The following is a 13,309-nucleotide window of genomic DNA, read 5'->3' on the forward strand; positions in this document are numbered from 1 at the left end:
AAAAAAATCACAAAAGGAAAATACAGAAAAATGAAGCTGTACCCTTGACATACCGCACTATAGCCTATCTCCCCTAACCCTCACTGCAGCTGTGTTCTGCAGCTGATGTTAGTGCTGTCCATTTTGAAGTCTTTCTGCAGGTTCTGGAAGGATTCAGTAAAAGTGAAATCCCTAAAATGCCATAGACGAATGCTTGATTAAGCAAAGTCCCTTAACAAAAAAGTTATTTCCCCATAGGTTGGTTGAACGTTTTTCCATCAGCCTTTTGCTCAAGGAGGACCTTGGAAAAATACTTCTCAGGTGGGTTAAAGCTCAGGCAAACAAAATTATCCTTTATCCTTCACTCTAAAGAACAAGTAATTGCAGTATTCTAGAATGTTCCTGGCATTAGCTACGGCAAGAAATGAGAGGAATTCTTGACATTTCAGAACTCTGATGTGGCAATTTCTTTGAACATTCTTTTAAAAGGAGGGTGAATTAAAAAAAAAAAAAATCTTTCAATAGTTTCATTGTTGTACCTGAGCATTCCTTATCCGGTGGATTTACTCTAATTATCTAAATGATTCTAAGGAAGACAGTTTCCCCTCCAGTAAGGGCACAGCAAAGTGATCCTTACAGAGACATGAATGTAAATTGCTTTGGGATGGAAAATTGACTGAATTTTAACAAGTGGCTGCTGCCAACAGAGAGCCTCTGATGCCTTTTATAAACCGGGATCTGGCTACATCTCTCTGTCTCCTCTTGATCTCAGGAGCCTGGATGTGAGGTGGGCCAGTGTTTGCGATAGTCCTGAGTTTCCTGAGCACTGTGCAGGGTACAAGCACTGCTTGGCTACCATGATCTCAACCCTGACTGAAACCCGTTACCGTATTTGGTCATCCTGAATGCTCACGCCGTCAATAGAAAATGCATCATAGCACAGGGGCAGCAGCACATCCAGAGCCAAAGGCAAAAGTAAGAAGAGGAGGGAGACAGAGAGAGGAAGAGAGAAGGGCAGACAGCCTATGACTGACAGAAATACACTGAGCTCCATGAAGAGACACGCAGAGAAAAGAACTACCTACTGGCAGACACACAGGGAATGAAAAGCAGAGGCAGAGAGTTAGGCCAGAGAGAGGGGGGAAAAGAGAAAAGAGAATGCAAGGAATGGAGAGGGAGAGATAGAAATAGGACCCAAATTAATATCTGCCTATCTACCTATAGGTATATACATGTATAGACATACACATACACAAATAAAAATACATATGTGTGCACGTGTGTTCAATCCATCTACACACCAAAAAACCTTGCTTGTCAATCACCTAGTAGGGTTTCCATTCTACATTCCCACAGAGTTTGGAAGTATTTATTGTTTTTTGTGGTGTTTTTGCCATGTGGCATGTGGGATCTTAGTTCCCCAGCCAGGGGCCGAACCCTTGCCCCCTGCCGTGGAAGCGCGGAGTCTTAACCACTGGACCTCTAGGGAAGTCCCGGAAGTATTTATTGGATTTGGATGTAGAACATAAGGTACCTGTGAGCTCAACTACATTAATTTTCCCTCAAGTGTTCCTAATTTATTCATTGCTTAATTTACACTTACCAGACAAAATAGTCTAGATTTGCACTTACTAGTTTTAGGTTTGCTTTAATATCAAGTCAAATTGTGTCCCCCTCAAAAGACATCATTTAGAACCTAGGTGCCTAGTCCACAGACAACCTTCACCCTCATTAGCCTCTAGACCCCTTTCCTCCACTGGCTCAAGCCCTGCTGGAGAAGATGAGGTTTGTTTAAGAACTGAGTGCTTTAGTTCCTTACTTTTCCTTACTTCTCATCTGGGAGAAGCTCTAAGCTACATCCTCACTCTCTTGCCTAAAACATGGTATATATGAGTTGAAGTAACTGGGTTTCTTTCTGTATTTATTTCCATTTCTGGCAGGAAGGGGTTCAATGTTCTGGCATAAATTCCTTTCCTGGATTCATGCCCACAGTCCTGGAAGAGTTTAGCTATCAATCCTTTAAAGTTTGATTGATTTGTCATTTTCTGATGCTGGAATGAGTTTGTTAGGGGAAATTTATGAACACATTACCCTAACTGGCAAGGGCCTTGAGTGCTTGAGGATTTCCTGAAGAGACACTCCAAGAACCTTCTGTGGCTTTTTGTTTTTCCTTAGGATGTGGTGTGATCTTCACGGTCTATTTGTTATAATGCTTCCCTGACGTAAAACACTGGTAAAGCGTAAATAAGCTCTCCCTGAAATACTTTGAATCTTTCCAATCTGGAAGTCTGAGCTTAAGCTCCCTGCTTTAAATACACTGCATACAAATTATCCACTGGAAGAGACAGCAAATTCCTATCGAGCCCGAAGAGTACTTTTTACTCAAGGGTACCCGTTCTTAGCATGCCTGAGTACACAGATTTGGTCTTTAGAAATTTTGATGTTATGTTGTTGACTGCATAAAAATTAATTATTGGTAGAAATTCTTGTTGGATGGTGTTTTTCATCATTCTTTGTCTCATTTAGTGCTTTTTTGCTTTGAATTTATTTTGTCTGATACTAATATTGCCCCTTCTGCATATTTTGGTAGCACTTACATGGTATCTCTTTGTCCATCCCTTTATTTTCATCCTCTCAGTGTCATCCTGGTATAAGTGTGTCTCTTACAAAACAGCAGATAGTTTGGTTCATATTGTTTTACCCCATATAAGAGCATCTGTCTTTCAAAAGAGGCATTTAACTCATTCATATTTATTGATTTGGACATATTCCTGCCACTTTATTTCACGTTTACACCTATTCATTTACTGACATGCTTAGCAAATATTTTCTCTGCTTTCTTGTTGTTTCTCAGATATGGAGTCTTTGTAAATTTGTAAATTGCATTAGAGTTGTGGTTGTAACCATAGTGATGTTGATGAATACTGAAAGTGCCGCTTTTGCTAGCATGCCTTGAAGAAAGAATACTTGTCCTGAAGTTAATGATGTCGGAACTTGGTGAATCTTCTTGAGAGTGATTGCCATCGGGGTCATGCGTAGTTGTGATGGGATTTAACTACAATAAAAGTGCTTTGGACTTGGAGTCAGCCTAGGGTTTGAATTTGCCCCTCACCATCAACACACACACACACACACACACACACACATACACACACACCCCATTTGTTATGTGACTGTGAATATTTAATTAACCTCTGTACCCACTAATTTCCTCATCCGTAAAAATCCTGAGATGATTGAGGGGATTAACTCAGGGAACAGCAGTAACATGGGAAATCACTAGGCTTATTGCAGAGTCTTAACAATGTCTATATAAAAATAAAAACTCCATCTCTCTTGGTTTGTGGTGCATTTCCTTTTCGAAGCTGGGGTCTGGTTGGTATGCAGGAAAAGGAGAAGGCATGTGAGCTATGTTATCTGCTTGTCATCACAAGAGGAGCCAAGTGGCAGGCCATGGATTGAAGCACATCCGGAGCACTGGGGTGGGCCTGGGAATTCCACAGTGAAGACTGTGAGATAAGGAAGTGCCAAGGGGGGAAGCTGCTGAATGGCTTGGGCTTCTGCTGACCAGGGTCAGGGTCTTATGGGATGAGAGATGAGGAGGGAATGTGGCTTCCAGAGCCACCAAATAAGGAAGAATGTCATCTCTCTCCATCTCACCCAAGTGTAAATGTCAGCCACCAGAGCAACTCACCCCACACCATCTCAGGAACTCCAAACATGGTTTTGAAAGGATCTGGGACAAGCTCTGAGCTAAGTGGTACATTAGGAAACGTTTCTTTTATTTTTCAATATGCTTTCTCACCTCTCAATTTTTTTTTTCTTTTTCTTCTTTTGCAAAACATAATTTACCAAGAGGACAGCTGTCCTTTGAAGGCAGGAGTTGCTTTAAACACCACAAAGCTCCTGTGATCCCAGCCCCCTCGCCTGCCCCGCCTAGTGTGCTCTGCCCAGGTTGGCAGTTCTGATCTGTCACTCACCCAAACTGCTTCCCCAGGGAGCCACTGGGCTGAGCCTCCAGAGGTCATTTCCTTGCCAAACATTCCTTTTCAGTGAGAGGACGTTTTCATCCCCTGGTAAACAATCCCAGTCCACACAAAGCAGAGAGGGGCGCCTGTCCCTCTTCACGCTCTCCACTCGGTCCTGAGCCCGTTCCAACCCCAGAGGCGTCAGTCTGCTCTATAAATTCCTTTGTGAAACCTGAGCGCCTGGGCTCCGAAGGGGAGCAAAGATCTTGGAGGGGTTACAGTTTCCCTCCTCTCTAAAGATCTGCTTGTGTTGGCAGCAGAAGGGGATGTTCTTCCAAACAGGTTCTTCCCTTTCTTATGTGAATTCAGTTCAGAAAGCACTGCCAGTCTCCTTCCAAGTGGGAGAGGTAAGATCACCTCCTTTGCAGGTCTACACAGGAAAGAGATGACAGGTCTGGGGGGATTTTCTGAGTTAAGAAGGTCTGAACCTCTTTCTTCGACTGTCACTATTAGGAGGATCATGGCTCCACTTACAGGAGGTGTAGGGGTGGAGGCTGGGTTCAGCTTGGGCTTCATGTGATTTTTTTTTTAAGAAAGAGAGAAAAAAAGAAGCAAAGAAGGAAGGGAGGGAGGGAGGAAGGAAAGAAAGAAAGGAGACAGTAAAAGAAAGAGGATAGAAGAAAGAAGAGAAGGAGGAAGAGAAAAAGAGGAGGATGGAGACATTTTTAGCGGCAGGACTTTCACTGAGCACCCTAGTCCCTCACCACCAACTCCTCCATTAACTTTCAGTTCATTCTTTGAATTCATATTGTATCATTTCTTAATATATACGTTTCCTGAACCCCAGAATTTAGAAACAAAGTAGTAAGCCATCAACTGGTAGAATCTTAGAAAACTCATCTTCGAAAAACAATGTATTGTTTTGGTGGCATTACAGGAGATCAAATGAAAAAAAGAAGTCAGCTGTGGCTCTCCTATAAGACTTTCCATTTCCCCATTTGCCCGGGGTCTACTGGAGCTTGTGGTCCAGGAGGTTCTCCCCTGAGTCCACGGGGCTGAACCCGTGTGTGCCGACGGGTGCCTACATCTTAACACTCTCATCAGAAGCGTCTCCTGGTCGTTTCCAGTTGGATTGTGGCGAATGCTGAGAAAGCAGGTCATGGGAAAGCCATTCTGGCTGAGTGACTCTTCTTTCCCCCAACCTTCTACCTAGCTGGCAGCACCAGGCGAGTGCTGGAGCCTCCTGGGGGAGCTCAGAACCACGCTGACAGGCAGGGCGCTGCTGGGCAGACACGCCTGCTCCCTGGCCTCCAGCCAGCACCCTGAGTCCAGGCTGGGGCCACCTTTTTTGTTTGTTTTTCATTAAACAATGTTTATTGAGTGCCTACTATGTGCCAGGGGCTGCTCTAAGGACTTGCGGAACACCAGTGAGAGAAACAGACAAACGTACATTCCTTGCTTCATGGAGCTTATGTCCTAAGGTTCCTATTTTACTAAGAGGTTTTATTTATTTATTTTAAAATTTTGAAAGGGACAGAAACATGGAAATAGTACAGTGAGCACCTGTATACTCTTCACCTAGATTCAACTGTTAATATTTTAAAGCTGTGCTCTTTTTCTTTTCACCTCTCTCTCTCAACACACACACACATACACACTTTTTTTGCTGAACCATTTGAAAGCAGGTATCATGACACCTCACCCCTAAATAATTCAGAATGTATTTCCTAAGAATAAGGACATTCTCCTATACTACCTCAAAATCATTATTACACACAAGAAAACTATCATTAAGTCAAATACAGTGTCTAAAATACAGCCCAAATTCAGATTTCTTTAATTGGCCCCAAAATGTATTTTATGGCTTTTGTTCCTTAAATTACAGGATCCAACCAAAGTTCACGCATCTTGTCTGATTGTTCTGTCCCTTTTGTTTCTTTTACTCTAGAACAACTCCCCACTTCTTTTTTGTTTGGTTTTTCAAGTCACTGACCTTTTGAGGAGCTTAAGCTAGTTGTCTTGTTGACTGTCCAACATTCTAGATTTGTCAGAATGTTGCCTCATGATTGGATTCAGGTTAAACATTTTTGGTAAGAATATTACATAAGTGATGCTACTTCTTATTGCAACACTTCAGGAAATGCATAATATCAGGTTGTCCCTGACAGGACTTAGATAAACATTTGTTGAATGAAGGAATTATATATATGATGTATGTATTTTTCCCCACAGTCTTAGTAAAGGTGGAGTGTTTAACAATCAAAATTCTGAGACCATGATAGGGATGGCTTATTTGTTTACTACAAGTTCAGGAATATATATGTACACATACATACATATTTGTGTAAATCTAAACCCTGGGATGGTATTCCCAATTCTGGATGGAAATTAGAATCAGCTTGAAAATTTTAAAAAAATGCCGATATCTGGTCCCTAGCACTTCTCTTGATAAATCTGGTCACTTGTGAAGGTGGTGCCTGCCAGATTTCTCCATTGTAAAGGTGCTTTTTGATCCTTCGTATTTAATATGTAATCTCTGTGTGATCTTTTAGTACTATGAGAATATCCTGATGCCCAACGACCTTTTATAAAATGGTCTTAGCATTCATTGATGATCTTTGCTTGAATCAGTTATTTCACTGGGGGTTGTAAAATTGTGAACTTTCTAATTGTATCCTTCTCTCCATAACAATTAGCTGGCATTCTTCTGTAAAGAAGAGCTTTCCCCTTTCCTTTCCTTTCTCTATTTATTTACTTGTTTATATATTTATATTATTTATTTATTATCACTATGGACTCAATAGATTATTTGTTTTATTCAGAAGTTACCATCATCATACTTTTTGACATGATATATCCCAAATTTGGAGAGCAGGAGCCCTTACAGCCGTTACAGCTGCATCTTTGGGCAAGTTCCCCATAGTCCATGAGTACCTCCTTGCTTTCCAGCACAGTGTAGTCTAAGCTCATCTTGTACCTTCCCCATTCCAGACCTGGAATCAGCTATTTCTCCAAGGAATGGGAGCCTATATATATTAAAGTGACCAAGGTATAAACCTCTGTATAGGAGGAGACAAAACATGAAATGATACAGTGTGGGCATTTAAGTACTTTGAAGGGAATAGACCACTAAATATCAGCTAGCGTGAAGAAAAATAACCAAGATACTTTTAAGCTGGGGATGGAGTACTGGCCTGGAAGTAGGGAGACCTTGATTTGGATCCCGACTCTGTGTGTGATTTGGGATGAAGTACTTAATCTCTTCTGGTGTCACTTGCTCCACTGTGTTTAATTTGGGGACTGGGCTAGACAGTACTGAAACCCTTTCTATGCTCCAAAATTTGATGTCCTGAAGAGTTTAACAATACATAGTTATAAGAAGGGTTTTGAGCCCATAGAGGGGATTGTTCCTGTAAGAGTTCAAGGGCAGAAACTTCACCTTTTAGCTTTTTCTCCTCTTGATCTAACAAAACTCATTGTAAATGTGCTCAATCAACGTTTTTGGTGGTGATGATCTTTACTGAAGCTAGAATGAAACAAACAGACTGAACTGCCAAGATTTAGGTAAACCATAAAAAAAAAAAAAAAAAAAAAACTATGTTAAAGTAAAAGTTTAAGCATTGGGATGTTTACAAAGGGAGGTTTTAATCTTTAAAGTAAGAGGGTCCTACTTGCCTTAACCTGGCCCTTCCTGATGATCAGCAAATGGACTCAATGACTGCTCAGTGCTTTTCCTGGCCCTCGAGTTCTCTTCTTCCCAAAGAACCCAAACTTAAGATGTTTTGCAGCATTTTCTCTTTTATTAGGAAACTCCAAACTACACTAAGAAAAATTTTTTTCCAACACTCCTTGAAGTCAGAAACTGTATTTTAAAAATAATTCTCCTCTGCTTTAATAAATTGGCCAAAAAGCTTAAATGGACTTTCTTTCTATGTTTGCAGTGACAGAAGCACTTATCTCTCACCCCAAGTGGATGTCCTACGTAATTGAATGTGAAGTAATTCCAAAGTTGCATCAAAATCTTTTCAGAGTGTTACTATGACAATCAGACTTCTTTTTAAAAAACTACTTCAATGCAAACTCTCCATCATCCCACTGTCCATTCAGTACAATTTCATCGCATGAAGTAAGTTTAGCTTTTCAGAAAGCTTAGGGGCAGCAGGGGGAATCATTATGCACTCACATTAGCTGCTTCTTCCACACACCCCTTCTTCTCCGAGTGGTAAAAGGCAGTCCACTCGGGACTTCCCTGGTGGCACAGTTCTTAAGAATCCGCCTGCCAATGCAGGGGACACGGGTTCAAACCCTGGTCCGGGAAGATCCCACATGCCACGGAGTAACTAAGCCCGTGCGCCACAACTACTGAACCTGTGCTCTACAGCCCACAAGCCACAACTACTGAGCCCACGTGATGCAACTACTGAAGCCCGCACACTCTAGAGCCCGCGCTCTGCAACAAGAGAAGCCACCACAATGAGAAGCCCGTGAACCACAATGAAGAGTAGCTCCCACTCGCCGCAACCAGACAAAGCCCATGCACAGCAATGAAGACCCAAAGCAGCCAAAAAATAAATTAATAAAAAAAAAAAAAAGGCAGTCCACTCATCCTTATCACCATCTCAGAATGCTGGTTGTTAAAGGCTCTGCCTTTCTAAGACTGGGAATTAGTACAGAAGCCTGAAAGAGAACACACTGAGGAAACAAAGTCACTGACAGCTCTTCCTGCTTATTGATACCTTTCCTGCACGGACTCTGGCAAAAGCAAGAACCTGGGCAGAGATTCTCAGAGGGGAAGGAGGAGGGAAGGAGCCTTATCAATATCTCTAAGGCCTGGGAAACTTTGGAAAAGCATATTACCATTTCTTTCATTGGTTTGGGCCCCAGGCTGATCTTGGCATTTCTATTCATGTTAACAGAGGGTGTGAGATCTTTATGTTTATCAAGTGGGGCATGTCTTAAAAATGGTTGAAATACACTGGGCAAGTGAAGGCTTTACCGGCCATTTCCTGTTTTAGAGGTTTTGGAGAATCAACTTTGTGGTCTGCATGTGATGCTTCACATGTGAGTGTTGTTTATTTCTATCTTTTGATTCAGTGATTTTGAGACCTCAATAAAACTTTAGGGGCCCAGAAATCATTTTGTTCAAAGCTCTCCTTTGGTAACTTGAGGAGTTGAAGGGACTTGCTCAACTAGTCCCAGGGCAGAGGCAGGATTAAAAGCCAGGTTCCCTAATTCCTCATCCTACACCCTTCATCCTTTACAACTTCATATATATACAACTGCTGCCTTCCCTGACCCTCCTTGGCTTTGTGCCAGAAGAAGCATATTATATTGCCTGCAGTTTTCCTTAAATAGCTCAGTAAAACTGAAAACTCCACAAGGGCAGGAGAGTTTGTCTCTTGTGTGCACTGGTATATCTCAGCTCTAAAAAATGCCTGACACATAGTAGGGCCAAATAAATATTGATGAGTAACTTTTATGTGTGTGTGTGTGTGTTTGTTTCCCATAGTCGTAGTAAAGGCAAAGCCTTTCACAATCAGAATTCTGAGACTGGGATAAGGATGGCTTGACTGCCTTCTACATCTTCAAGGATATACGTATGTATATTTATGTACATATTCATTTAAATCTATACCCTGGAGTGGTGTTCTCAATGCTGGGTGGAAATTAGAATCAACTGGAGAGTTTTGCTTTTTTTTTTTCCAAGACAATACCTGGATATTAAAGCAAAAATTCAGATTTCATTCACCTGGGTTGAGGTCAGGGCATCAGCACCTTTTAAAAGCTTCACAGGCGATTCTAAGATACACCCAGCCTTGGAATCACACCCTAGGAAGGGGCACTTCTGAGGTGCCCTAACTGGGAGGTTATACTTGTTGTGGTTAGTTAGCATTCGAAAGATGCTAATAAGTTGCTTACACTCCAGAGTAGGTCACCTACCTTAACTATCTTTACCTCTAATTAGTATTAGCAGATTATTTGTTATTTAAGAAAGGAGGATTTAAGATATGTGGTTTGGCTAGAAAAGAATGTAAGACTCCTGCCAGGTGTCAACTAAATATTTAGCCTCACTATGTGTCAGGCACTTTGCTATGCCCTTTAGAGTCCCAGGCCTATATTCAGTAATAGGAATTGGTCAGATCTTGTGTTGGGTCATACACAAAAGGTTCTGTCATCTGATTAGACTAGAAAGTTAGTTGAAATCTACTGCTAGAATGGTTTCATTTGCCTCAAGTGAACTTTTTATGCCGGGCACTCTTAGGATCTAAATGGCCAGGGGCTGCTTCATTGCGTTTACAGAACAGTCATGTGGCTGTGTGTACCTGTTGGCTGACATGAGTCCATATGTGCGGCAGAATTTGGCTGGAGACATAATTTACATAATTTACAACAAGGCACCTGCTGCTGTAAGGTGTGGAGGAGAGACCTACAGCCTTCACCTACATCTACCAAAGGAGGCCGCCGATATCTGCCAAAAGGCAGCTTATACTGGGTTGCTTACAGCAATGTGCATGCACTTTCTATACAGAGCCCTGGATACAGGAGGACTTTGGTCTTGACTCTGTCCTTTGAGAGGAGATGAAGGCAGATGTCACAACCCTGCTCAAAATGTCCCCAGTACGTGCGGCTTTTCAAATGCACGTGATTCCATCCCTGGTTGGCGGGGGAGGGGAAACAACCTTGAACCTTGTTTGCTTCAGCTTTATGACCTCCCTTTGGTATTTCTGAGTGTGTAACTGAGCCTTGGCTTCCTTGTAGGGACACTTGGGTTCCTAGTTGCGCAAAGTCAGCTATTTCACTGAGCCAAGAGTGGTGAGTAGCAGCTGGGACTGGGAAGGCAATTAGGAGGGATGGCAAAATGAGCAATTAGAGGTGCAGCAGCAGAACAATGTGGCTTCCAAGTCAGAATCTGGCTACAGTCCTCCAAGTCCTTCCTTTTAGTATCAAGGTGGGTGCTCTAAGGGCAAGGAGTATTAATAACAATAACATTTTATGTGCTATAAAATACCTTGGATTGTAGCAAATAAAAGGACCATTTTGAAAAACAGCCTGAATGTCCATAAATAGGAGTATGGTTAAATAAGCAAGGGTATGTCCACACAGAGAAATCCATAGAGTTGTTGAAGATAATGAGACAGACTTATCTGTGCTGGTAGAAGATGATCTCTAAGACAAGGCTCAAGTGAAACAAATCAAGTACCAAATCAACACTCAGCAAGATTGCAACTAAGCAACCTTCTCTCTGTGTTGTTTTGATTTTCAACAACATATTTATACATTACTTACACAGTCAAGAAAATATAGTAAAAATAAAAAGTCTGAGTAGAAGTATAATATCCTAAAATTTGGAAAGACAAAATTGTCCTTGGAGCTGAGCTGTGGCCCACGAACCCTCGTGGTGTCTGGGCATGTCTCTCAAACCCTGGGGGACAGCAATAGGTGCTTTAGGCCCTGCTTCTCTGCCTCTCACTTTCCTCACCTGTAGACAGGGTTATAATTCTGGTCTCACTGAAATGCATAAATCCTGAGGGGAGGGGAAAGGCTCGTCAGGTAACTCTGGCCAAGCTCAGGACCATTCCCCTGCTCATTCCGGCCATAGAGAGTTGACACTGGGTTGCTAAATCATTCTAGAACCAACTTGCAGGTCTGTTGTCTTAATTCATCTTGGTAAGGAAAGGTTACGCCTAGTTTGAGGTTATGATCAAGCCAAATATACAAATTTCAGAACTTATCCCGCTAGGGGAACTTTTATGGGAGGGAAGCTCCTGAAAAACAAGTGACAGAGAACTCTCCTCTAGTTGCAAAGTTTGGTTCTCAGTTTTGATGAATAAGAATGATTTGAAAATACAATTTTGTCTGATGTGTTGTTAGGGAGCTAAATGTATCTAGAATTTCTTTCTGAAGAGCAAAATCCTCTCATGTTTTATAATGACAAATGGGATCAACATGGGAAAGGGGAGTGGAGAGGCTGGCAGTGATTTTCCTCGTCTGAAGATACCCGAGGATCTGGCCAGCAGGCTCCTTCTCTAAGTTCTGCCCATTCCATCAACCCTTCCTCAAGCGTCATCCTCTGCAAAGTTTTAATACTTCTTGGACTCTCCTGCATACAACCAGTCAGGTTTGAGGGGATGATTGATTGACCAGAGGAAGGAATGGGCTTGGGGAGCCGTCCCACCCACTTTCACTTGCCTTTTTTGAGGTGATCTGAACACAGAAGAGCCCTTTAATCAGTTTTGGTTGCGCCCTGAGTGGGTCTAGGTATGAACCACCATGGGAAATCTGCTCTGGCCTCAGTGAATCTCTGCTTCTGATGGATGGAATCCAAACTCGTCAACCTAGCATCCACCAACTAGCTGTGCGTCTGCAGCCAGTGACTTAACACATTTCTGTGCCTCAGCACCCTCTCTGCAGAATGAAAGCACTGGTCTTGTTTGAACTTTGAGGGCACTAACAGCTCTGGGATTCTATATCCAAGACGCTTAAACGACACACGACCCTCCCCTCAAAGATATCTCCTAAGGCTCCCCTCAGTTTGGGTCAGGCCTGGAACAAAAAGGCATAACACAAATGGTAGGAAAAGCTTAAGTGGCCACTTCTTATTTAAAGAGACCAATGAAAATGGTTATAGCTGTCTCCACCTCAAAGAAAACACCAGGAAATTTCCTTTAAGTAAAACCTTTTAGGATAGAACATTAGGAGACCAGAATAGATAACAGGAGTTATTGGGAGGGTCCCTCTTTGCCAGCACTTTGGTTTTGGGGGTGTGTGTCAATGTCTCATTCTGAAAGTTCCAGAAAAATCATCAGTTCAAGGGGGAAGAAGAGATTGGCAGCCATGTTTGTTGTGTGGGCACGTTTAAGGGAGTGATAAACACAGGTCAACATAACATCCTAATGAACACACTTGTTTCATTCAGACTCTCACTCCCCCCCTCCTTTCTTTTACTGAGAAAAATTAGGTTTTAAATGGCTTTGGAGATAGTAACCTCAGTTTCTCCTTGAACTATAAAGAGACCTAAGTATTTTCACATAATTAAACACCTCAGAGATGCGAAACCAGAAACAGAGGTCTTTTCACCTCACCCCAAAGCAAAGCTCTTTGCTCCTCTGGCAACCTGTCTCAAGCCTTCATGCATCGGAATTACCTGAGTGCTTTGAAAAATACAGATTCCTAGGACTCACCATAAATCAACTCAGAATGACTGAGGTGGGGCCCAGGGATATGTATTTTTTAATTATTATTATTTTTTTTTTTACTTACTAATTAACTTTATTTTTTTTTTTCAGGAATTTAAAATTTCTTTTTTTTTTTCCACAACTCACACACACACACTGTATTTTATTTTTACAAGAGATAAAGAA

This window comes from Balaenoptera musculus, chromosome 16 (genome assembly GCF_009873245.2).
Source record: "Balaenoptera musculus isolate JJ_BM4_2016_0621 chromosome 16, mBalMus1.pri.v3, whole genome shotgun sequence".
NCBI classification, from domain to species: Eukaryota; Metazoa; Chordata; class Mammalia; order Artiodactyla; family Balaenopteridae; genus Balaenoptera; species Balaenoptera musculus.